Here is a 24,013-nt window from a genome sequence, read left to right on the forward strand (position 1 = left end):
CTCTTATCAGTGGTGGCCCCCAGGATGTTGATAGTGGAGAATTCAGTGATGCTACTACCATTGAATGTCAAGGGGCGACAGTTAAATTCTCCCGTGTTGGAGATGGTTATTGCCTGACACTTACATGGCGCGAATGTTACTTTCCACTTGTCAACACATGCTTGGATATTGCCCAGGTCTTGCAGCATTTGGACATGGGCTGCTTCAGTATCTGAGAAGTTGCGAATGGCGCTGAACATTGTGCAATCATCAGTGAACATCCCCACTTCTGACCTTATGATGGAAGGAAGGTCATTGATGAAGCAGCTGAAGATGGTTGGGCCTAGGACGCTACCCTGAGGAAATCCTGTGGTGATGTCCTGGAGCTGAGATGATTGACCTCCAACAACCACAACCATCTTCCTTTGTGCTAGGTATGACTCCAAACAGTGGAGAGTTTTCCCCCTGATTCCCATTGTCTCCAGTTTTGCTAGGGCTCCTTGATGCCACACTCGATCAAATGCTGCCTTGATGTTAAGGGCAGTCACTCTCACCTCACCTCTGGAGTTCAGCTCTTTAGTCCATGTTTGAATCAAGTCTGTAATGAGGTCAGGAGCTGAGTGGCACTGGTGGAACCCAAACTGGGCATCAGTGAGCAGGTTATTGCTAAGCAAGTGTCGCTTGATAGCACTGCTGATGATCCCTTCCATCACTTTACTGATAATGGAGAGTAGATTGATGGGGCAGTAATTGGCTGGGTTGGATTTGGCTTGCTGTTTGTGTACAGGACATACCTGGGCAGTTTTCCATATTGCCGGATAGATGCCAGTATTATAGCTGTACTGGAACAGCTTGGCTAGGGGCGTGGCAAGTTCTGGAGCACAAGTCTTCAGTACTATTGCTGGAATATTGCCAGGGCCCACAGCCTTTGCCATATCCAGTGCCTTCAGCCTTTTCTTGGTATCACGTGGAGTGAATCGAATTGGCTGAAGACTGGCATCTGTGATGCCGGGGACCTCAGGACGAGGCCGAGATGGATCATCCACTCGGCACTTCTGGCTGAAGATTGTTGTGAGTGCTTCAGTTTTATCTTTTGCACTGATGTGCTGGGCTCCCTGATCATTGAGGACGGGGATATTTGTGGAGCCTCCTCCTTCAGTGAGCTGTTTAATTCTCCACCACCATTCATGACTGGACGTGGCAGGACTGCAGAGCTTAGATCTGATCCATTGATTGTGGAATTGCTTAGCTCTGTCTATCATTTGCTGCTTATGCTGCTTGGCATGCAAGTAGTCCTGTGTTATTGCTTCACCAGGTTGACATCTCACTTGTAGGTATGCCTTGTGCTGCTCCTGGCATGCCCTCCTGTACTCCTCGTTGAACCAGTGCTGCTGGGACTGCTGGAGCTGCCGGCCAATCAGCATTATCACTACGGATGAGCTTTTTTAAATCGTTTGCCTGGCATCCAAATTTTGCAACGAGAGGGAGGCGGGCCAGTAATTCCCCCCGTACTCCCCCCTCCACAATGAAATTCAGCCCAGGATACCAGTTCCCAGCTTTGTTTAAGATTCTGGGAAATGGTCCTGGTTCCCACAGTTGACTGAGATGCTCATTCTATGGGAGTAGGGCTGCCAACTTGAGTTGAATGCATTCCTGAAGGTGTCACCACCTCTTGCTTCCAACCATCCCCTCCCTACCTAGCCACCAGTCAGCCAACACATCCTTATCCTTCTTCATCCTTATCCTTGGTCTTGCCATGCCGATCGGAAAGTAAGCAGGCTCTTAATTGTCCAATCAGATGACTGTCGGTCAAACAGCCTTTCTTCCCATGTCCGGTGTTTTTGTAGGTAGTTTAGATAAAAAAGCATTCAAAGAAAATTTTAAAGAACAGAATTCTTTTGAATGCCTTTCTGATTTTCCTCTTGAGCGGCTTGCAGCAATGTTCTGGAGATTCCTGGAGGATTGGCAACTCTAGGGGCAGAATTTTTCGCTGAGTGGGCCTGACCCGCTCGAACGTAAAATAGCACGTGATGACGTCGGGTAAGCATCCCTACATCATCGCATACTCGTGCGATATTTCGGTTGGTGGGAGTGCACTAAACTCGGAAGCACGCCCACTGACAATTAAGAGGGCAATTAAGCCCATTAACGTCGCGATTGACAGGGATTTTTCGCTGCCCGTCCAACGTTACGGGCGAATCGGCCAGGCGGCCTTTGCATTTTTCAGGAAAGCTCATCCACGGGCACAATGAGGTTCCCGTGATCAAATAAAATAAAAATAAATTTTTGTGGCCAGCATTTTCATTATCTACATTTTCAGGTGACTGGTTATGAAGCTTGGACACTCTTCTCCGGTTTCCGTGACCTTTATTTTTAGGTTGTTCAGGTCTTCAGCTCCCTGAGGCAGCTCTCCGTCTTCAGGGAGCTTCCTGTGATTGCTCGCCCTCCTCCCGCCCCCCACCCTGGCAGCACTGAGCTTTCAGCGTGCCCTTCACGCTGGCTGCCCGTTAATTGGCCGGCCAGCGTGAATTCACAGTTGGCGGCCGATCGCGGGTCGGCTGTCCATTCCCTGGCCGACCCCTGACCCGACCATCATGCCTGCCCGCTGACCTATAACCCCTGCCCTATGTGGGACTGAGCCTAATATTTCCACAATACGTTGCCCTCAAGATGCATCATCATTATTTTAAATGCCAGCCTCCTGAAATAGGTCAGTGCTTTCTTAAAGTAATTAATCCTGAATGATTAGGTGTGGAGTTGCTGTTATCACATTATTCACCGTATTGTGAATCTCTCTGGTATTTTAGAGCTCATCACACAATCTGCCCGATGTCCAAACAGACCCTCACACAATAAGCTGCCAATTACCGCCTTTTTTCTTGACTCAGGATAATGGCTTTTAACCCCTTGAAGCCTGAAACCTTATGAATATTTAATGAATATTTTACTCGGCCTTTTCTTTCCCCAGTTGAAGTTAACCATTGCTTTTCTGAAATGGCCTTTGTGGGCAGATATACACAGGCCATTCAAAGAGGTTGTTACATATGAACGTATGAATTAGGAGCAGGAGTAGGCCACTCGGCCCCTCGAGCCTGTTCCGCCATTCAATTAGATCATGGCTGATCTGATTGTAACCTCAACCCCACATTCCTGCCTACCTCCGATAACCTTTCGCCCCATTGTTACTCAAGAATCTACCTAGCTCTGCCTTTAAAATATTCAAAGACTCTGCTTCCACCGCCTTTTGAGGAAGGGAGTTCCAAAGACTCACAAACCTCTGAGGGAAAAAAAAATTCACCTCATCTCTGTCTTAAATGAGTGACCCCTTATTTTTGAACAGTGACCCCTCGGTCTAGATTCTCCCACAAGAGGAAACACCCTCCCCAAACCCACCCTGTCAAGACCCCTCAGCATCTTAAATGTTTCAATTAAGTCGCCTCTTACTCTTCTAAATTCCAGTGGATACAAGCTTAACCTGTCCAGCCTTTCCTCATAAGCCAACCCGCCAATTGCTGGTATTAGTCTAGTAAACCTTCTTGAACTGCTTCTAACATATTTACATCTTTCTTTAAATAAGGAGAGCAACATTATACACAATACTCCAGATGTGGTCACACTAATGCCCTGTACAACTGAAGCATAACCTCCCTACTTTTGTAATCAATTCCCCTCACAATAAATAACATTCTATTAGCTTTCCTCATTATCTGCTGTGCCTGCATACTAACTTTTTGTGATTCATGCACGAGGACACCCAGATCCCTCTGAATCTCAGAGCTCTGCAATCTCTCACCATTTAGATGATAAGCTTCCTTTTTATTCTTCCTGCCAAAATGAACAATTTCACATTTTCCCACATTATACTCCATTTGCCAGATTTTGCCCACTCACTTAACCTATCTACATCACTTTGTTTCCTCCCTGGTGACTGTGGCACCAATAAAAATGGCATTAAAAGCTGTTGTGAATCTCCAGGTCCATGAGAAGGCCAAGGGGGAACAAACTCACAAGTTGGGGCCTGTAGTAGAGCAGAAGCAGCAGAGGCATGACAACAATAACTTGCTTTTAAATAATGTTGGGAAAATTCCTCAATGCACCCCACTGCAGCATAAGGAAGAAATAGACCGCAACCCTTAAAGATAGGTGGGATAACCAAAAGCTTGGCCAAAGATATGTATTTTTAAGGAGAGAGGAAGGTGGAGAGTCTTGGAAATAAGAAAGGCATCAACGACTGTTTCAGCTACAGATAGGCTGAGGTAGCAGCAGAAACACATGATGCTTTGGAGGCGGAAGTGGGGGCGGTGTGTTGGGGGGTGGTCTTTGTGATGAAGAGGATATGGGGTCAGGAATGTAAAGTCATACAGAATGCTGAGGTTATCAATAGTCTGGTTAAGCCTGTATTGGGGACAAGGGAGGAAATTGGAGTTGATAATGTGTGCATGGATTTTATGATAGGAGGAGAAAAGAAAGGCTGGCTGAAGACAGAGGAGGGGCAGGAGCACAGGTTTGCAAAATGCCCCTTTGGGTTTAAGATAATAAAATTTTAGGAGGGAAGAAGAGCAAGTTGGACTTCATATCCGCTCTGAAGAAGAGTCATATGGACTCGAAATGTTAACTCTGCCTTTCTCTCCACAGATGCTGTCAGACCTGCTGAGTTTTTCCAGCATTTTCTGTTTTTGTTTCATATTTATTGTTCAGAAGAAACAAAAGAGGAAAGTCCAATAGAACACTGACCATAATTGTATTGATGGAATTGCTTCATGATGCCATGACTGCAACTGTCTTGAATGGGAGATCTGAAACAACCACCTTCAAAATCCAGACAGGGGTCAAGCCCGTGAGTTATAGCTCCCATGCTATTTACAATTTACTTGACGGTGGCTAAGTCACCTCATGAAGGAGCAACTCTCCTCTGGTGTAAGTGTTAAATACTGCCTAGATGGAATACAATTTAACCTCAGTCGCCTCTGTGCCAAAACTAAACTGCCCACCATCGACATACATGATCTACAGTTTGCGGATGACTGCAGTGCCATTGCCCATTCTGCACCAGATTTGCAAGCCACTCTTGATCTCTTCAATTCTGCATACAAGAAGCTTGGCCTGTCTTTGAATGTTGCCAAAACAAAACTTATATATCAACCCTGGTCAGCCAAATATTCCACCTGCCATACATGTTGAAGGTGAGACTCAGGATATGTTGAACACTTCTCATACCTTGGTAGCCTCCTCTCTCAAAAGGCCACCATCAATGAGGAGATCCAACATCGGATAAGTTGTGCCAGCTCAGCCTTCTACAAACTATGGCAAGGTGTATTTAACAACAACGGCATCTGCAACTCAGCGAAAGTCCTAGTGTACAGGGCAGTTGTTGTCAACATACTCATGTACTGCAGTGAGACCTGGACTGTGTATCAGCGACACATAAGAGTGCCAGAGAAATTCCATCAGCAATGCCTTCAGTGCATCCTCCGGATTCTACCGGGGGACCGGTGAACAAATGCTCCTTCCTGAAGCCAGCTCCAGATGTATTCAGGCACTGTCCAGATGGACGAAAAGTGTCTCCCCCACCATGTCTTGTTTTCACAACTCTCAAATGGTCAACGTTCCAGGGGAGGACAAAGAAAACATTTCAAATGGTCTGAAGCTCTCGCACCAGCATTGACATTGATGACTGGGGGGAGCTTGCTATCAATCCTTCAAAACGGTGACAACTTGTCCTTCTAGCTGCATCATGCTTCGAGTCACAATCTCGTAATGATGAGGCAGAGCGGCAGCAGAGAAGGAAAGAAAAGAAAACAAATCCTGTATTCTGGATCCCACTACCTTGTGGGATGTCCTGCCTCATGTGTCCAAAGATCTGTGGGTTGAGAATTGGCCTGCTGAGTCACATGAAGATCCATGGCAGAAACTCGTGACTCTGAGTAGACATCATCCTTGAATCAAGGGACAGCTGACGACAATTGATGCACAGACACAAGAACAGAGAGAGAAGGAGAAAGAGAGAGTTAGGCACTAGAGATTAGAGAGGATAATCATTTTTTCTTGTGTTATTTTCTGGAGCACAATAGAAGTGTTAAAAGAGAAGCTACTGATAGGTTTTGGCTTTGCATTTGCAGTGAGATAAGAAGTATTGATTGGGAAATGGTGTACTTCATCCAACAGAACACACCAGCCTCCTTGGGAGAACATTAGCAATTGAGAACAAGTAGGAACTTCATCTGAGGTCAGTGAAGAATGTGAGGTCAAGTAGATCAAAAGCTGGAACAAACAAAGGAGTAGTTAAAGGCAAAATACTGTGGATGCTGGAAATCTGAAACAAAAACAAAAATTGCTGGAAAAACTCAGCAGGTCTGACAGCATCTGTGGAGAGAAAGACAGAGTTAACGTTTCAAGTCCGTATGACTTCTTCAGAGGAGTAGTTGGTTGGATTTGTGAAAGACATGAAAACTGTCTTTGAAGAATTGAAAGGAATAAGATTTTATCTGACCCATTGAAGAGATCAAGATTCCACCCGTGCACTGAAAGATGTGCAATCTGAGAGCTGGTGATAAATGGAGAAGGTCATTGATAAGGAGAATCCACAGAATGAGGTGGAGAACACAGAGCTGGGAACAATGTGCAACACATAGCGCGAGGGAGGAGTAGCAAATGCAGGTGTCAGCAAAGTGCCAGTTTGACCACTGCTCTGGATGCTGAGCCTAGAGGAGGTTGTCACAGCTACACAGGACCTGCCTACAAATGCAGCTTGGTGGCAAAGTATTGCACTTAATAGAGACATTGGAGAGTTTGGCAAGCCTGATGGCATCTATATTGGTCTCCATGACTTGCCGCTGTTTAGTATTGCTTGAGCTCCTAATTGAGCTACAGAGAGTATGGTCACTTCAGGACCTTTTGCTGTGGAGTCCCCTTGGCCGAGGTTCTAAACCCTTAGTCCTTACTTCCCTTCACATCTGGAGATTTTAAACATCAATTTCTGCCAGTCTGTCCTGAGCAGATTTACCATGTTGAGAAGCTAGCTAATTCAGAGATTGACCATCTCATTGCTGCATACGCAGCTCATTAGCCCTGAGAGAGGAGAAGGGCCCAAGAACAAAGGATGGCAGGAGCTGGATCAGATAGAGGTGATGCAACATCTATAAAGCAAACAGCCTGCACAAATTACTACACCTGTGTTGGACGCCATGCAAACACAGGCAACTACTGCCTCAGTACTTGTGGCATCTTCACACTTCAACTGAACCGTGTTGGGGCCAATGTTCTGATGAGTTGTATAACTAGGACAATCGAGGGGGTTTTAAACTAAATAGTGGGGGTGAGGACTCATGTGAGGAGAGATGTGGTAAAAATTAAGAGAAAGGGCAGGGTGATAGAGCAGAGTAATGACATGGGTAATAATAACCGGAGTGTGAGAGGAAGGGACAGAGTGTATACACTTAAGGCTGCACCAGCACCTAAGGCCAGAGTTTGCAAGAATAGTAAAAAATCAGAATTAAAGGCTCTGAATCTGATTACACGCAGTATTCATAAAAAAATGGATGAATTGATAGCACAAATAGAAATAAATATGTATGACCTGATAGCTATTTCAGGAAGGTGGTTGCAAGGTATCCAAGGCTGGACCTAAATATTCAAGGCTATTTGACATCTTGGAATGACAGAAACTAGGAAAAGGTAGTGAGGTAGTTCTATTAATTAAGGAAGACATTAGTACAGTCATGAGAGATACCCTTAGTTCAGAAGATCAAGATATAGAATCAGCTTGGGTAGAGATAAGAAGTAGCAAAATGAAGAAGTCACATGTGGGAGTGGTTTATAGGCCCCCTAGCAGTAGCTATACTGTAGGACCAAGTATACGGGAACAAACAATGAGGGACTATAAGAAGGTTACTGCAATAATCATGGGTGATTTTAATTTCCATATAGATTGGATGAAACAGATTGACAAACATAGCCTGGAAGATGAGTTTATTAAATGTATTCAGATCAGTTTATTTGAGCAGTTCATTTTAGTGCCAAACAGGGAGCAGGCTATTTTAGACCTGGTAACGTGTAACAAAACAGGATTAATTAATAACCTTATAGTAAATCAGCCTCTAGACAACAGTGATCATAACATGTTAGAATTTCACATTCAGTTTGAGGGTGAGATGTGGGGCCTAAGACTAGTGTCTTAAACTTAAATAAAGGCAATTACAAGGGTATGAGGACAGAGTTGACTAAAGTAAACTGGGAAAACAGGTTAAAGGGAGAAACAATAGCAGATATTTAAAGAGATATTCCATAACTCTCAGCAGAGATATATCCTATTAAAAATGGAAGGCTCTAGAAGAAGGATGCACCATCCCTGGTTGACTAAGGAAGTTGAGGATAGTATTAAATTGAAAGAAAAAGTGTACAGTACCGTGAAGATTATAGTAGGTCAGAAGATTGGACAGATTTTGGATTTAGCAAAGAAAAGCTAAAAAAAAAAAGCAGGGAGAAATTGGAGTATGAAAAAGTTAGCCAGAAATATAAAAACAGATAGGGAGAATTTGCACAAGCATTTCAAAAAGAAAGGAGTAACTGAAGTGAGCGTTGGTCCCTTGGAGGTTGAGAATAGGGAAATAATAATGGGAAACACAGAAATGGTGGAAGCATTGAAAAGGTATCTTGTGTCTGTCTTCGCTGTAGAAGACACAAAAAAAATACCAAAAGTACTTGAAAACCAAGAGGTAAAAGGGAGGGAAAACTCAAAACAATAGCAATCACTAGGGAAAAGATACTGGGAAAACTGTGAGAACTAAAGGCTGACAAGTCCTCTTGACCTAATGGTTGTCATCCTAGGGCCCTAAAAGAAGTGGTTGCATAAATAGTAGATACAATTGGTAGAGATCTTCAAAATTCCCTAGATTCTGCAAAGGTCCCTGCGGATTAGAAAATCACTAATATAACGCCTCTATTCAAGAAAGGAGGGAGACAGAAAGCTGGACGCTATAGGCCAGTCAGCCTAATGTCTGTCATAGACCAAAATACTAGAATACATCATTAAGGAGGTAATAGCAGCACATTTAGAAAATCATAATACAATCAGCAGCATCAACATGGTTTTGTGAAAGGCAAATCATGTTGGAGAAATATATTAGAGTTCTTTGAGGAAATAACACACAAGGTCAGGCTTGATGGGCTGAATGGCCTACTCCTGCTCCTATTTCCTATGTTCCTAAGATGGATAAGGGAGAACCTGTAGATGTGGTGTATTTGGATTTCCAGAAGGCATTCAGCAAGTTGCCACATCAAAGGTTATGACATAAAGTAAGAGCTCATGGTGTAGTGGGTAGCTTATTTGCAGGGATAGAAGATTGGTTAGCTAACAGAAAGCAGAGAGTAGGGATAAATGGGCCATTTTCAGGTTGGCAAGCTGTTACTAGTTGAGTCCTGGGACCTCAACTACTAACAATCTATATCACTGGTTTGGATGAAGGAACCAAGTGTATAGTAGCTAAATTTGCTGATGAAACAAAGATAGGTAGAAAGTAAGTTGTCAAGAGGACATAAAGGGTCTACAGAGGAATTTCGATGGGTTCAGTGAGTGGGCAGAAATTTGGCAGATTTAATATAATGTGGGAAAATGTGAACTTGACCACTTTGAAAGGAAGAATAGAAAAACAATATATTATTTAAATGGAGAGAGACTGCAGAACTCAGTGGAATAGAGGGATCTGGGTGTCCTGGTACATGAATCACAAAAAGTTAGCATGCAGATGCAGCAAGTGATTAGGAAGGCAGATGAAATGTTGGCATTTATTGCACGGGGAATGGAATATAAAAGTAGGGAAGTTTTGCTACAGTTTTACAGGGAGTTGGTGAGACCACAGCTGGAGTAGTGTGTACAGTTTTGGTCCACTTACTTAAGAAAGGATATAATTGCATTAGAAGTAGTACAGAGAAGGTTCACTTGACTCATTCCTGGGATGAACGGATTATTTTATGAGGAAAGAACAGGTTGAGTTTGTACCCAATGGATTTTAGAAGAATGAAAGGTTTTCTTATTAAAACACATAAGGTCCTGAGGGGACTTGACAGAGTGGATGCTGGGAGGATGTTTATCCTTGTCAGGGAGTCTAGTACTAGAGGACACAGTTTATAAATTAGTGGTCTCCCATTTAAGACTGAGATGAGGAGAACATTTTTCTTACAGACAGCCATTAGTCTGTGGAATTCTCTTTCCCAGAAAGCAGTGGAGGCTGGGTCATTGAATATATTCAAGGCTGAGTTAGACAGATTTTTGTTAGACAAGGGAGTCAAAGGTCATGGGAGGCAGGCAGGAAAGTGGAGTTGAGGCCACAACCAGATCAGTCATGATTCTACCAAATGGCAGAGCAGGCTTGAGGGGCCGAATCGCCTACTCCTGCTCATAACTCTTATGTCCTTGTGTGCAGATTCATCTACTCCCCCAGCGTAGCGAAGTGCTATCTCTATCCTGAGAGGTGCGCACCCACATGCAGCAGCCATCCAACTCACTACTACCTTCCATTAGGGAAACACATGATTAGGAAGTAAATTGTCAAAAATGGGCTAAAATAGACTGAACACATTTTCACCACATATTTCACTAGAATGATACCAGAATGATGAGATTATATCTATCAGAAAAGGTTAAGCAATCGGGACTTCTTTTCTTTAGAAAAGAGAAAACTGAGGGGTGATCTAAGATAGGCCTTTAAGATTATGAAGGAGTTTGTTAGGGTAGACCTAAAGGGGATGTATCCACTTGCAGGCTAACCTAGAATTAGGGGGCACAGATAGAAGATAGTCTCCAATAAATCCAGTAATGAAATCAGGAGAAACCTCTTTACCCAGACAATAGTGAGAATGTGGAACTTGCTTCCATAATGGGTGGTTGAGACGAATAGTATAGATGCACATGATAAGCCTATAAGAGGGAAAGGAATAGAAGATTTTGTTGATTGGGTGAGGTGAAGTAATGTGGGAGAAGGCTTGTGTGGAGCATAAACACCAGCATCAATCTGTTGGGCGGTATGTCCTGTTTCTGTGCTCTTTGTTCTTTGTAAAACACTGTTAATGTATATAGAGTTGGAACTGTTACAAGTTGCTTTGAGATGAAGTGGTAGAAGATAATTGAATATTGCTGAAAGAGAAACATGTTGCTGAAGCTTTTTGTCTTGCACTCATCAGGACAAACACAAAAATGCCAAATTTTAAACAATCACAACAATTTATACTACAGGAGAAAAGGGTGCTGATTGTCGGTATGTTGACCTTGATTGGCTGAGGTGTTACCATGGAGAAAGCAATGGGGAACTTTAGGCTCCGGAAGCTCCCAAGTAATTCTAAAAAATGTCCAAGGCTTGAACATATTTCTTTTGTTTGCAAAAAACAGATTCCTGCGTATGAGTGTATGTCATTTCCAGTAAGCGTAAATGAGCCAAGTTATGGGCTTCACTGATTATCTAAGATTGGTTGTTAGTGTAACTGTTAGCGCATGCAGGATTGTTCAGCAAGTGCTGCCCAATTGTGGAATCATATCTAACAGTAGACGTTTTGTTTTGGGTTTTGCAAGTGCAGGCTGGTTGCGCTCTGGATATTATGGAGAACCAAAGGAACACACTGTTTGATTCAATCAGCCAATCACTGGGACGTATGGCCTACACACCTGACATCGCACTGGCACTGAAGTTCATGCAGGAGGTCAGGACATTTCTCAATTGTATGGTAGATGGAATGTCTTTTTGGACTGACGGCAGCATCCTGTTAAATGGAAAATACAATTTGCATAACTGCTGTATAGGAGCAGCATGAAATGGCTTGCTTAACCTGTTGCTTAAATTTTTGAGATACTTTGTCTTTCCAGGGTAATGTGAGGTAGACTGGTCACTTTACAGGTCTGAAAGTGGCGCTCTTTGGCCCATTTTGCGAGTTTGCACAATACACAGTGAAGTCTGATCAGGGTAGCTTTGATCTTTTTCTGCATCAAGCTTGCAAGGTGAGCAAATGACTAGGGCCCTATATACCAGATTGTTGATAAGGCCAATCTTATAGTGCATGGAGCTATACAAATCCCAACCAGTGAAAATAGGCTTGTGGTAGACAGTTGTGGAGAACCCATTAGCAGATTTCTCAACTAACACGTCGAAGAAAGGGAGCAATTTAGACTGCTCCATCTCAAAAGTGAATTTGAGCATGGGATGGAGCATAATAAGGTGTGAAAGGAAATCCTTATATGCAGCTCCAGATTCAATGATTGCTCATTTAAACTTTCTAGAAACAACATACATTAATACGTAAGGATCCATTCTCTGCAAGCAAAAAGAATATGTACAAGCCTTGCACGTTTTTTGAATTCCCCGGGAGTCTCAAGAGCCTGTAGTTTCCCATTGCTTTCTTCATGGCAACACCTCGGCCAATCAGATTCAAGTTGCCAACCAATCAGCACCCTTTTCTTGTGTTACATAAATGATTGTGATTGTTTGAAATTTGGCATTCGTGCCTTTGTCCTGATGAGTGCAAGATGAAATGCTTCAGCAACATGTCTCTCTTTTCAGCAATACCTAATTTCTGTACTACCAAGCAACTGTTTACAAGATAGTTGGGCAGAAAGTTTTTTGTATTCATGGGTCAAACAGAGGGAAGATCATCAGGCCCATCAAGCTTACTCCATCCAGTTGATGCTGAAATCTTTCACAATATTCGTCGCCATTTCCTCCTGCAACAGTAAAACAAAACAGGGAAAAGAAATCTGTGGCAAATTGATGAAAAGCTCCAATCCAATACTCTTAAATCAATTAAACAAACTTGAGGAGGATCACACCTGTCCATAGCTCAACACAATCAAACCAACCAATGACTACAGCTGGAAATGTTATGTTCATGTAGGATTTGTTCAAGATTCCTTTTATAGGACTCCTGCTTTTCTTTACTCTCACCATTTAGCGCTCATATTCACCCTTTCGCCAAAACTACCCCCTGCATGATCCCAAATTACCTCATCTAAATTACCTGCAATAATTCCAGCTTTAACAGAAACCACTCCACACACTTCATCGTGCCTTCACCTCGACTGAGTTGCCTATCAAACAACTCAACTGGTTACAGGGAACAAAAATCCTCAGAAGGGATTGCACATTCCTTCTACAAATGTCTAAGGGGGGGTCATTAACTGAAGCTACAGATTCATGACCTGATGGTCAAAGCGTGCTCATACTGATGCCTCTGATCTTATTTTAGCCAAAGGGTGAATATAAGCACTACCATGGGTGCTGTGCTAATGACATTTCTGCTTGAAAGACCGGGTTCAGCACATCAGTTTGGCCTGAATGGCCATTCAGCCCATCACACCTATTCTGCCATTAAACCAGCTCATGGCCGATCTGCGATCTAACTGCGACCAAGTTAATCACACTAACATAACATACATATTTAAGTAGCTGCTAAACTTCAGCACCTCATCATAGAGTAGAAAAAATGTAATTTTCAATATTCTATGCTTTTAACTTGTTCTATAACCATTTGTTGCATTTGTTTTACAGTTAATGCCGGAAATGTTAAGTGTTTTTCTGCCACCTTCCAATTTATTGAAGGCAGTAGCTGAAATATTCAAACTCGAAGTTCCTAATCCTGGTGTTGGGGAACGGATGATCTTAGTTATAGGTGACTGCTCAAGATAACTTCAGTAGGAATTAACTAATATTCGGTAGAAATAAGTATTATTAATGATGATTTAAAATAAAATATGACAAATGTGGCTGAAACAGGCCTTGATGAGTGAAACTAACCTTTTACATACTGTGCTAGAATTAAGGAAGCCTGTACTTTGTTAAGTCTTCATTAAGTATTACTTCTAAAAGATAGAACTTGCAATTATATTGTTCCTTTCATGACCCTAGGATGCCTCAAAGTGCTTTGTAGCCAATGAAGTACTTATTTTTGAAGTGTGGCCACCAATGTTCCCCTGAAGCTCTGTGCATGCACAGCCACACAAAATTTTTTTAAATGCACTGCACATTGAGAATACTGGCCGTGTGCAACTGTGAAATTTTGAAGGGAACATTGGGTGGTCACTGTTGCAATGTAGGTAAGTTGCACAACCTTATCTATTTCAAGTATCCTATCTAACTGGAACGTATCAAATCGCTTCATCATTTTAAAAACACGAACCATATCTGCTTGTACTTCTCCAAAATCAATAACCCCAATTTTTGGGCTTTGATGAAGGGCACTTAGCAATGACCATGCCGGTTCTTTTGCCAAGCTATAGTGCGTATATAGTCATGATTGTTGTGCATTGGATTCATCAAGCACTTAAATAAACCTATTGTCCATTATAATCTGCCTTAACGCTCTAGCAATGTTATTGATTGGTTGTGTTTATCTGCCTTTTGCTTCTGGTCAGGCTACTGGTTGCTGCTGCTGATCTCCCGCCTTTACAGAGCAAAATGCCACTGCTGAATGTATTTCCGTATGGAAACATCAATGGTGTGACCTACACAGGCAAGACATCAGTTGCCTATCTGATGCATCTGCACACCCAAAGGGACTTTTTTTTGAAAAAAACTTGCATTTATATGGTGCCTTTCACAACCTCAGGACATCCCAAAGCACTTTACAGCCAACAACGGACTCTTGAAGTGCAGCCCCTGTTGTAACGTAGGAAATGTGATGACATTTTTTTTCAGATGAAAGGCCAATGAGCTGAAACATTGAGGGGAGGATTTCCCCCTCGACCGACCGCCGCCCGCGATCGGGTCCCAACGGCGATTTCACGCTGGCTGGCCAATTAACAGCTAGCCAGCGTGAATCACGTGCTGAAATGCTCAGCGATGCCTTGGTGGGGGGAGTGGGGATTGGGGGGGGCGGGGGAGGAGGAGGACGAGTGTGGAAGTCAGCGCATGAGCTGACACAGAGCTGCCTCAGGGAGCCGAAGATTCTTAACTTTACAAATGAAGATTTTAAAATTAAGGAAAGCATGTCCCCTCATGTGACTCTGTCACATGAGCAGGGACATGTTAAAAATGAATTTTAACAGTTTTTATTATTTAAAAAAAAAATCAATGGTTGAAACCTCATCCCGCCCGTGAATGAGGTTTTGCAAAAAATGCAAAGGCCGCTTGGCCTTTTTGCCCGCCTGCCAACCGTAAGGTTGGACGGGCAGTGAAAAGCTCAATTCAGTTCATTGATCAAGGGCCTTAATAGGCCTCTTATTTATCAGCGGGTGCATGTGCCCGCCAACTGAAATATCGCACGAGGGTGCGATGACGCGGGTCGCTCGCCTGACGCATCGTGCATCGTATTTTCCTCCCTTTCGGGTCAGGTGCGCGCCCGCCTGACGAGGGAAAAATTCTGCCATAACTCTTTCTACCTCCACAGATGCAGCCTGACCTGCGAAGCAGTTCCAGCATTTTCTGTGTTTTAATTCAGGTGCTGAGGCATATTATCTCTCACTTAATCAATCTTGCGCATAGCAGTCTCAGCCCTGACGTTCTCAAGATGCTATATCACCGAACGTTGGCACTCCCACATCTCAGTGTCTTGGATGTCACAGTCTTCATGATTCCTCTAACACCTTTAATGTGGATGATGCTGGTTGGCAGCTTGCCTGCTACACTGCCTTTGCCCCTGCAAAACCAATACTGCCGACAGCAAATCAAACAAGGCGACAGTGACATATAGAGTTTAATAAATCCAGCAAAGCTGATTCTAGAAGGCTGTAGTATTAGCTGCCAATGTGCCAACCTGGGAGAACTTTTGTCGCTAGACCAGAAGGTTATTGGTTGAAACCTCAGGCCAAACATACAGCAGAGTGTCAGCTGTAGCTCAGTTGGTAGCACTCTTAGCTCTAGGTCAGGTGGCTCTGGGTTCAAATCCCACTTCAGGGTTTGATTACAAAACTTAAATTCACATTGATGAATACTGCACTGTGAGAGATGCTGCCTTTTGAAGTAATATCAGAAATGGACCCAGGGTATATTTAATAGACACTACTGGAAATATCCATAAACTTCCAAACATTGATTAATAATATATAAGGACAGATAAGCACAAAGCTCCTTCCACAGGCATCCAGAGACATGTAATCTGGCATCACCAATGATGTATATTAGCTATTAATCCTTTATACTACACCTTTTGGGTAAAATGTTAAACTGAGACCCTACCTGCCAGTTTGGGCAGATGTAAAAGATCCCTTGGTTATTCTGAGGCTGTGTTCATTTGTGTTACAACACTAGGGGGAGCACTTCCTGCAGATGCAGTGTCAGTGCCAGTGGTGTCACTGACAGCAATGTCCCACCCCGCTGCCTGCATTAAAACAAACAAAGACAGGAACGAGAACCCACACTTCTGGTTCTTCCTCGCATCTCCCTGCCCTGTCCCCGCTTCCCTTGTGGCCCTTCTGGATGGTGGGAAGTGGAAGCGAGAAGCAGTGAAGGGAGAGAGAGGAGTGGGTGGAAGTGAGCAAATTATTGCAGATGCTGGCAATCACGTAAAAACAGAAAATGCTGGGAATACTCAGCAGGTCAGGCAGCATTGTGGAGAGAGGAGCTGTGTTAATGTTTCAGCTGGATGACCTCTCACCAGAACCGGGGAAAGTTAGAAATAAAGGGAGTGGTAACAAAGACGGGTCCAGAGGAGACTTGAATGGCGGAATGGTAAACAGCTGCTGTCCAAAAGGGAAAACAAAAAGAGCAAAACCAAACACTGCAAGGAGAAAGGAAACAAAATGGGGGCAGGGATTGTGGTCTGAACTTGTTGAAATCCACGTTGAGACTGGAAAGTTGTGGAATGTGGAAGAGGACAGTATAGAACGTCAAAAGGACATAGACAAATTGGCGGAGTGGGCAGATAGGTGGCAGATGAAGTTCAATGTGGAGAAGTGTGTGGTGATTCATTTTGGTAGGAAGAACGTGGAGAGACAATATAAAATAAGGGGTACAATTCTTAAGGGTGTGCAGGAGCAGAGAGACCTGGGTGTATTTGTGCATAGATTATTGAAGGTGGCAGGACAGGTGGAGAGAGCAGTTAATAAAGCATACAGTATCCTGGGCTTTACTAATAAGGGCATAGAGTACAAGTGCAGGGAGGTTATGCTGAATTTATATAAGACACTCATTAGACCTCAGCTGGAGTATTGTGCACAGTTCTGGGCATCACACTATAGGAAGGATGTGATCGCATTGGAGAGAGTGCAGAAGAGGTTCACAAGAATGGTTCCAGGGACGAGAAACTTGAGTTATGAAAATAGACGGGAGAGGTTGGGACTGTTCTCCTTGGAGAGGAGAAGGCTAAGAGAAGATTTGATAAAGGTGTTCAAAATCATGAGGGTAGATAGGAAGAAACTGTTCCTTCTTGTCAAGGGATCGAGAACGAGAGGGCACAGAATTAAAATGATTTTCAAAAGAAGCAAATGTGATGTGAGAAAAAACTTTTTCACACAATGAGTGGGTCGGATCTGGAATATACTGCCTGGAAGTGTGGTGGGGACAGGTTCAATCGAGGCATTCAAGAGGACATTAGATGATTATTTGAATAGAAACAATGTGCAGGAATATGGGGAAAAAGCAGGAGAATGGCACTAGGTCATGAAGGTCATTCGGAGAGCCGGTGCAGACTTGATGGGCTGAATGGCCTCCTTCTGTGCATTAAAATTCCATGATTCTGTGATTCTGTGAGGGCCTAATCAAAGTCATTATTGCATAGTTGTTTGTGGGAGCTTGCTATGTGCATATTGATGGCTGTGTTTCCTACATTACAACAGGTGACTACACTTCAAAAGTACTTCATTGTCTGTAAAGTGCCTCGTGCTTGTGAAAAGTGTGACATAAATGCAAGTCCTTCTCTTTTTAAACTGACATCCTAGTTTGTGCAGTACTGAAGTAGTACTGCATTACCAGAGGAGCAATTCGTTGTCTGAGAAGTCAAACCAAGGGCCCCTCTACCCATTCTAATGATTCAAGTCAACATCAAATGGTTATGTTCTGCACTGTCAGTGGGGTGCTTGCCCGCCAGGATGACATATTGGGAAATTGGGTGCAGTTCAAGCATGCAAAGTTAAAAAATCCCCGTAAGAGTTCCCATGACCCTTTCATACTGGAGTAGGAAGTTCAGCTGGTGTCTCGGCCAACGTTCCTTCCTCAACCAATATGACTTAAAAGCAGATTCACTTCATTTGAACTTGTGGCACATTGCTGGTGCAGGTGATGGCAGGCCCAGAACAACAGTCACCGCACTAAGAAAATGGGAAGTGCTTGAGGCTTGATGGTGGTTAATATGCTGTCAGTGATGTCCTTCATCGTTGCTCATGGATAGATGGCAAAAGCTTTGGTGCTCAAAACTAAATACACACTGGGGGTATCACTCACCTGTGCTGCAGATAGAGAGGCAGAGGAATCGGTGTATCAAATAAAGTGGAAAACCGTGCTGGATATATAATAGGCAGCCCATCCACTACCACATTTATTTGTGTCCACCCCTGCCTAAGTTAAATTTTAATGCTGCTATGTCCAGATTGTTCCACCTATTTTAAGCCTCCGCATCTCTCACATCTGCTTGACTTTGGGTTTGAAGCCTCTGCCCAAACATCCAACTCCAAACTCCAGTCACGGCCTGTGTCACTTTTCTCCTCTCTCTGACTGATTGAGAATCATGGCCCAGATATTCCAGGGCTATGGAACTCCTTCAGAATTTAATGACAGGACCACCACAGTAAGTTTTTAACTCCAATTCCTGCCTAGGACCAAACCAGATTGCCAGTCAGGAAAGAAAGTGGTAGAAGACCATCAGGGACAGTTCCTTGACCCTCCTCAACAACCTGAAAAGTTCAGAAGTGAACCTTGGCGGTGGTTCTGCCAATGGCAGTACTCCTGCTGCTCAGCCCATCAACCCATGCTATAAAGAGCACTTACCTGTTGGATCCAGCTGCTCTGATCTCCCTATAGCTGCCGGCTTTTCTGAATCCTGGGAAAATTGACTCATAGGCCGTTAAATTCAAATGGCTCCAAAATTCTGAGTAATGGGGTCTCATTAACATTAAAGAGCTACCTCTTCAGAGCAGATTATTCACCCTGGGTAAACTGAAAGTAGGTACCGCTGCAGAAACTTGGGGTCTAGTTTATGTATTTACCAATTTAATAAACCTCCCGCTCTCATCCTTGCTCCCATTGTTGGTGGCTTAAAATTTCCCCCAATAATTCTGAAGTTGGACAAAATGTAACTAATGTTTTCCCATCTCTCAGCTCCTTCTCCCTTTCCCTCCCAGGGTCAGTGCTTACATTTTATTCCATTCCTTTTCAGCAGGTTCTTCTGTTCTCTTCCTCTCACCAGGTTCTCTCTTAGCCCCTTCTCGACATAACAGATCCACACTTTCCCCATCTTCAACAGGATGTCTCCTCTCATAAACAGCTTCTCATTTCCCCCACACTATGGCTCCTCTATTTCTCTCTCCTCACATAACAAGCTCTCCCTTAACACGGTCTCTCACTAACCCCCTCCCATCCTCACTCTATGTCAACAGATGAATCTCATGAAGTTGCCAAAGCTGATTCTATTCATCTAGTTAAATTGCTCCCTGAGTTTCTGAAGCACTTTCAGCACTTGCACTGGACACCATCTGGTGAAGGAAACCCTCAAGTTCCACATCATAGTTTTCCCTGAAGAAAGCATTGATGCTGCTTGAAGGTATATTCCCCTAGCTCTGCAGGCTAAAGCCTTCAGCAGTAAGTGTAAAGATAGTTTGAAGCTGCAATCCCAATCTAAGTCTCAGAGATCAGGAACCTCGTTGCATCAGTAAAATACTTGCAATCTTCTAAAGAGTTGCTTGAACATGCTCGATAACAGCGAAAATCAGTCATTAAACTCAGCTTTTTAGATTTCTTCCTTCTGTTTCATCTTTAAACTTCACCTTACAGTTGTAATATGTCTTGAAGTGGTGGCATGTTGCGATCCCTTAAAGATATATTACCTTTAAAAAGAAAGGGGGATGTCGTAATATGCCTTTAAGGGATAGCAGAATGCCATCAGTTTAAGGGAAGTGTGTCATGTGATCCAGTCTCAGTTCACTTCGGCCTAGAACAGATCAGAGCACACACAGCCCTGCTGCTGATGTCTTCAAGCTTTCTACTTTTGTATATGTGTTCACATGTGCTTGGCCCAAGAAATGAACCCACAACGTATTTACCCAATCTCTTAAGAGTGATTATATCATTATAAAAACCATGCCACTTACAATTTATCCATTTACCTAACTTTCAAACTACATTACTTCACATTATATGAACAAGGAGCAGGAAGAGGCTATTCAGCCCCTCGAGCCTGCTCCACCATTTAATAAGATCTTGGCTAATCTGATAGTAACCTCAAACCTGCATCCCACCTACCCCCCAATACCCTATCGCCCCCTTGCTTACCAAGAATCTATCTACCTCTGCCTTAAAAATATCCAAAGACTCTGCTTCCACCGCCTTTTCAGGAAGAGAGTTCCAAAGACTCACGAACCTCTGAGTGAAAAAACTTCCCCTCATCTCTGTTTTAAATGGGCGACCTCTTATTTTTAAACAGTGACCCCTAGGTCTACATTCTTCCACAAGAGGAAACATTCTCTCCACATCCACCCTGTCAAGACCCCTCAGGATTTTATATGTTTCAATCAAGTCGCCTCTTACTCTTCTAAACTCCAGTGGATACAAGCCTAGTTTATCCAACCTTTCTTCATAAGACAATCTACCCATTCCAGGTATTAGTCTGGTAAACCTCCTCTGAACTGCTTCTGATTTATACCCTTCATGATCCTCATGTATTTCACCCAATCCACACTAATCCTTATCAAAAGGTTTCAGGCTCTCAATCTTCCAAGGCTTCCTTTCTGATTCCCATGGTTTCTGAAGGCTGGAAGGTCCTGGTATGTAGGGTCAGCAAGGTACAGGAGATGCTATTATGGCTTTGCTGCAGATATGTATAAAGTCCAGATCTTAATGTAATGTATGTGTAACTTGGCATCAAGATCAGGTTTCCTGATCTCTGTCAAGATTGCACTGTCAGCTCAGCTTGCGTTTAACTTTAGGTTTTAACATAAAATGGTTTATTTAATTATAAAGTACACACTTTTACGAGATCTTGTTTGTCTAATTGATGGCAGTGACGGCAATAGCGGGTAACTTTTATTTCACCCATTCCTAAATGTTACATAGTATTACGCTGAGAGGGATGGGCAAATGGCCTCGTTCTGCACTATAACAATTCTGTGAGACTTGGTAGAGATATTCAAAATCGTGATGGGTGTGGTCAAAGGAGATAGGGAGAAACTGTTCCCGCTTGTGAAAAGATCAAGAACGAGAAGGCACAGATTTAAAACGATTGGCAAAAGAAGCAATGACGATCTGATGAAAAACCTTTTCATTATCTGGAATGCACTGTCTGAGAGTGTGGTGGAGGCAGATTCAATCAGGGCTTTCAAGAGGGAATTGAATTATTATCTGAAAAGGAAAAGTATGCAGGCCCACTGGGAGAAGGCAGGGAAATGGCACCAGGTGCATAGAAGGCGAGGTGGTGATGTAGTGGTATTGTCACTGGACTAGTAATCCAGAGACCCAGGGTCATGCTCTGGGGGCCCAAGTCTGAATCCTGCCAAACCATATGGTGGAATTTGAATTCAATAAACATCTGGAATTAGAAGTCCAATGATGACCATTTTGAGGGAAAAAAAAACATTGTCGATTGTTGTAAAAACCCATCTGGATAACTAATGCCCTTTAGGGAAGGAAATCTGCCATCCTTACCTGGTCTGGCCTACATGTGACTCCAGACCCATGGCAATGCGGTTGACTCTTAAATGCCCTCTAAAAAGCCACTCAGTTCGAGGACAATTAGGATGGGCAATAAATGCTAGCCTAGTCAGCGAGGCCCACATCCCATGAATGAATAAATAAAAAAGGTTAATTGCTACTTCAGAGGCCAGCACAGACATGATGGCCAAATGGTCTCCTTCTTTAGCTATTCTATGATTAACACCTTCAGGGAAAGAAACCTGTTGTCCTCACCTGATCGGGCCTATATGTGATTCCAGTCCCACATCTTAACATCTGAAGTGGCCAAGCAAGCCACTCAATTGTACACGGCAACTAGGGTTGGCTAATAAATGTTGGTCTTGCCAGTAATGCAAACACCCTGGGAAGGAATTCAAAAAATTAAGTGCACGGCAGCTCTGTGAACGCTTTAGGCAGAAATGCTAGGTCCAAGACCTTTACAGGATGTGGGGGCCACTGGCTTGGCCAACATTTATTACCCATCCCTAATTGCCCTTGAGAAGGTGATGATGAGCTGCCTTCTTGAACCGCTGCAGTCCATGTGGTGTAGGTACACCCACAGCACTGTTAGGGAAGGAGTTCCAGGATTTTGACCCAGTGACAGTGAAGGAACGGTGATATGGTCCCAAGTCTGGACAGTGAGTGGCTTGGAGGGGAACTTCCAGGTGGTGGTGTTTCTATGTACCTGGTGCCCTTGTCCTTCTAGATGGTAGTGGTCATGGGTTTGGAAGGTGCTGTCTAAGGAGGCTTGGTGAGTTTCTGATGGTGGCTAGTGTCTGTAGAACACCATGGGCTGAATTTTTACCTCAGCGTGCAGACACGCGCCCGACATGCATGAGCGTGAAATACCGTGCGATGGTGTCGGGCGGGTGTCCCGACATCATCGCGCGATATTTCATTCGGCGGGCACGCGCGGGAGTCGGCAGCGTGCCCGCCGACAATTAAGAGGGCTGTTAAGCTCATTAATAAATTAATTGAATTGAATTATCCCCTGCCTGTCCAACCTTGTGGTTGGCAGGTGGGCGAATAGGCCAAGCACTCTTTGCGTTTTTTGCGAAACCTCATCCATGGGCGGGATGGGATTTTGAAGAGCGATTGAAAAATATATAAAAACTTTTACAACTCATTTGTAACATGTCCCTGCTCATGTGACAGAGTCACATGAAGGGACATGTTTTCCCTAATTTTAAAATCTTCATTTGTAAAGTTAAAAATCTTCGGCTCCCTGAGGCAGCTCTGTGCCTTCAGGGAGCTTTCACTGAGCCCACCTGCCTGCGTGCGTGCGCCGACTTCCGCGCTCGCCCTCCTCCCACGAACCCCCACCCAGGCAGTGCTGAGCGGTTCAGCACGCGATTCTCGCTGGCTGGCCGTTAATTGGCCAGCCAGCATGAAATAGTGTCATGGTCTGATCGCAGGTGGCGGACCATTGCGTGGCCGCTCCCAGGCCCGCCTGCTGCGCCCGCCCAACGAGGGGAAATTCCTCCCCCATGGATTAGTCCCTTCGGAAGAAATTTGAAGAATAAAATAGCTAAAGACAAACATGGATACTTGCAAACTATGTCTGAAATGCCTTGCTTGATGTATGTAACTTGCAGACTTAGCATTCAGCTTTGAGAGGGTCACAGGTGACTTTGGCAGAATGCGAGCCGGTTTTAATTTGCTTTAAGTGGAAATATCTTCAGAGAACACAACATAGTTCAGGGAATTCATGCATCTGTTTATGCATATGTTTGCCTGGCAAATTGCCTATATGCTTGTGCGTGCGTGTGTGTGTGTGTGTGTGTGTTTCGCACCCGTGAATGAGTGTGTGTGTCGCAAAATTCTCATCACTCAAACTTCACTTGTTATATAGGTTTGGATGTTATGCTGTGCAATATTGGCAAACACACGCGCAGTGTGTTTGCACCAAATTCTGTAATTTTGAGTAGATGCCAAATGAACTAAACTGACCGGTCGGTGATCAAGTAGCAATGCTGTAATTGTCAGGCTGGAGCTACATTGCCCCTGTGGGGGTACAGACTTATGCGTAAAATATTTTGTTATTCATCTATTTGCATAATTTATTCTGTTATGAAGACTGGGACTAATTTCTTGCTCCTTCCAACTCCCCTAGAACAAGCTCAGCAAATGCTCCAATAATATATTTTAGAACAATTTGTCATGGGGCCAGTTCTGAGGTTCCATTTCTGCGTCTCATAGGCACAATAGAGGTACTTTTTTTTTTAAAGATGCAGTTCAGG

The sequence above is a fragment of the Cetorhinus maximus genome, chromosome 5, assembly GCF_964194155.1.
Source record: "Cetorhinus maximus chromosome 5, sCetMax3.hap1.1, whole genome shotgun sequence".
Lineage (NCBI taxonomy): Eukaryota > Metazoa > Chordata > Chondrichthyes > Lamniformes > Cetorhinidae > Cetorhinus > Cetorhinus maximus.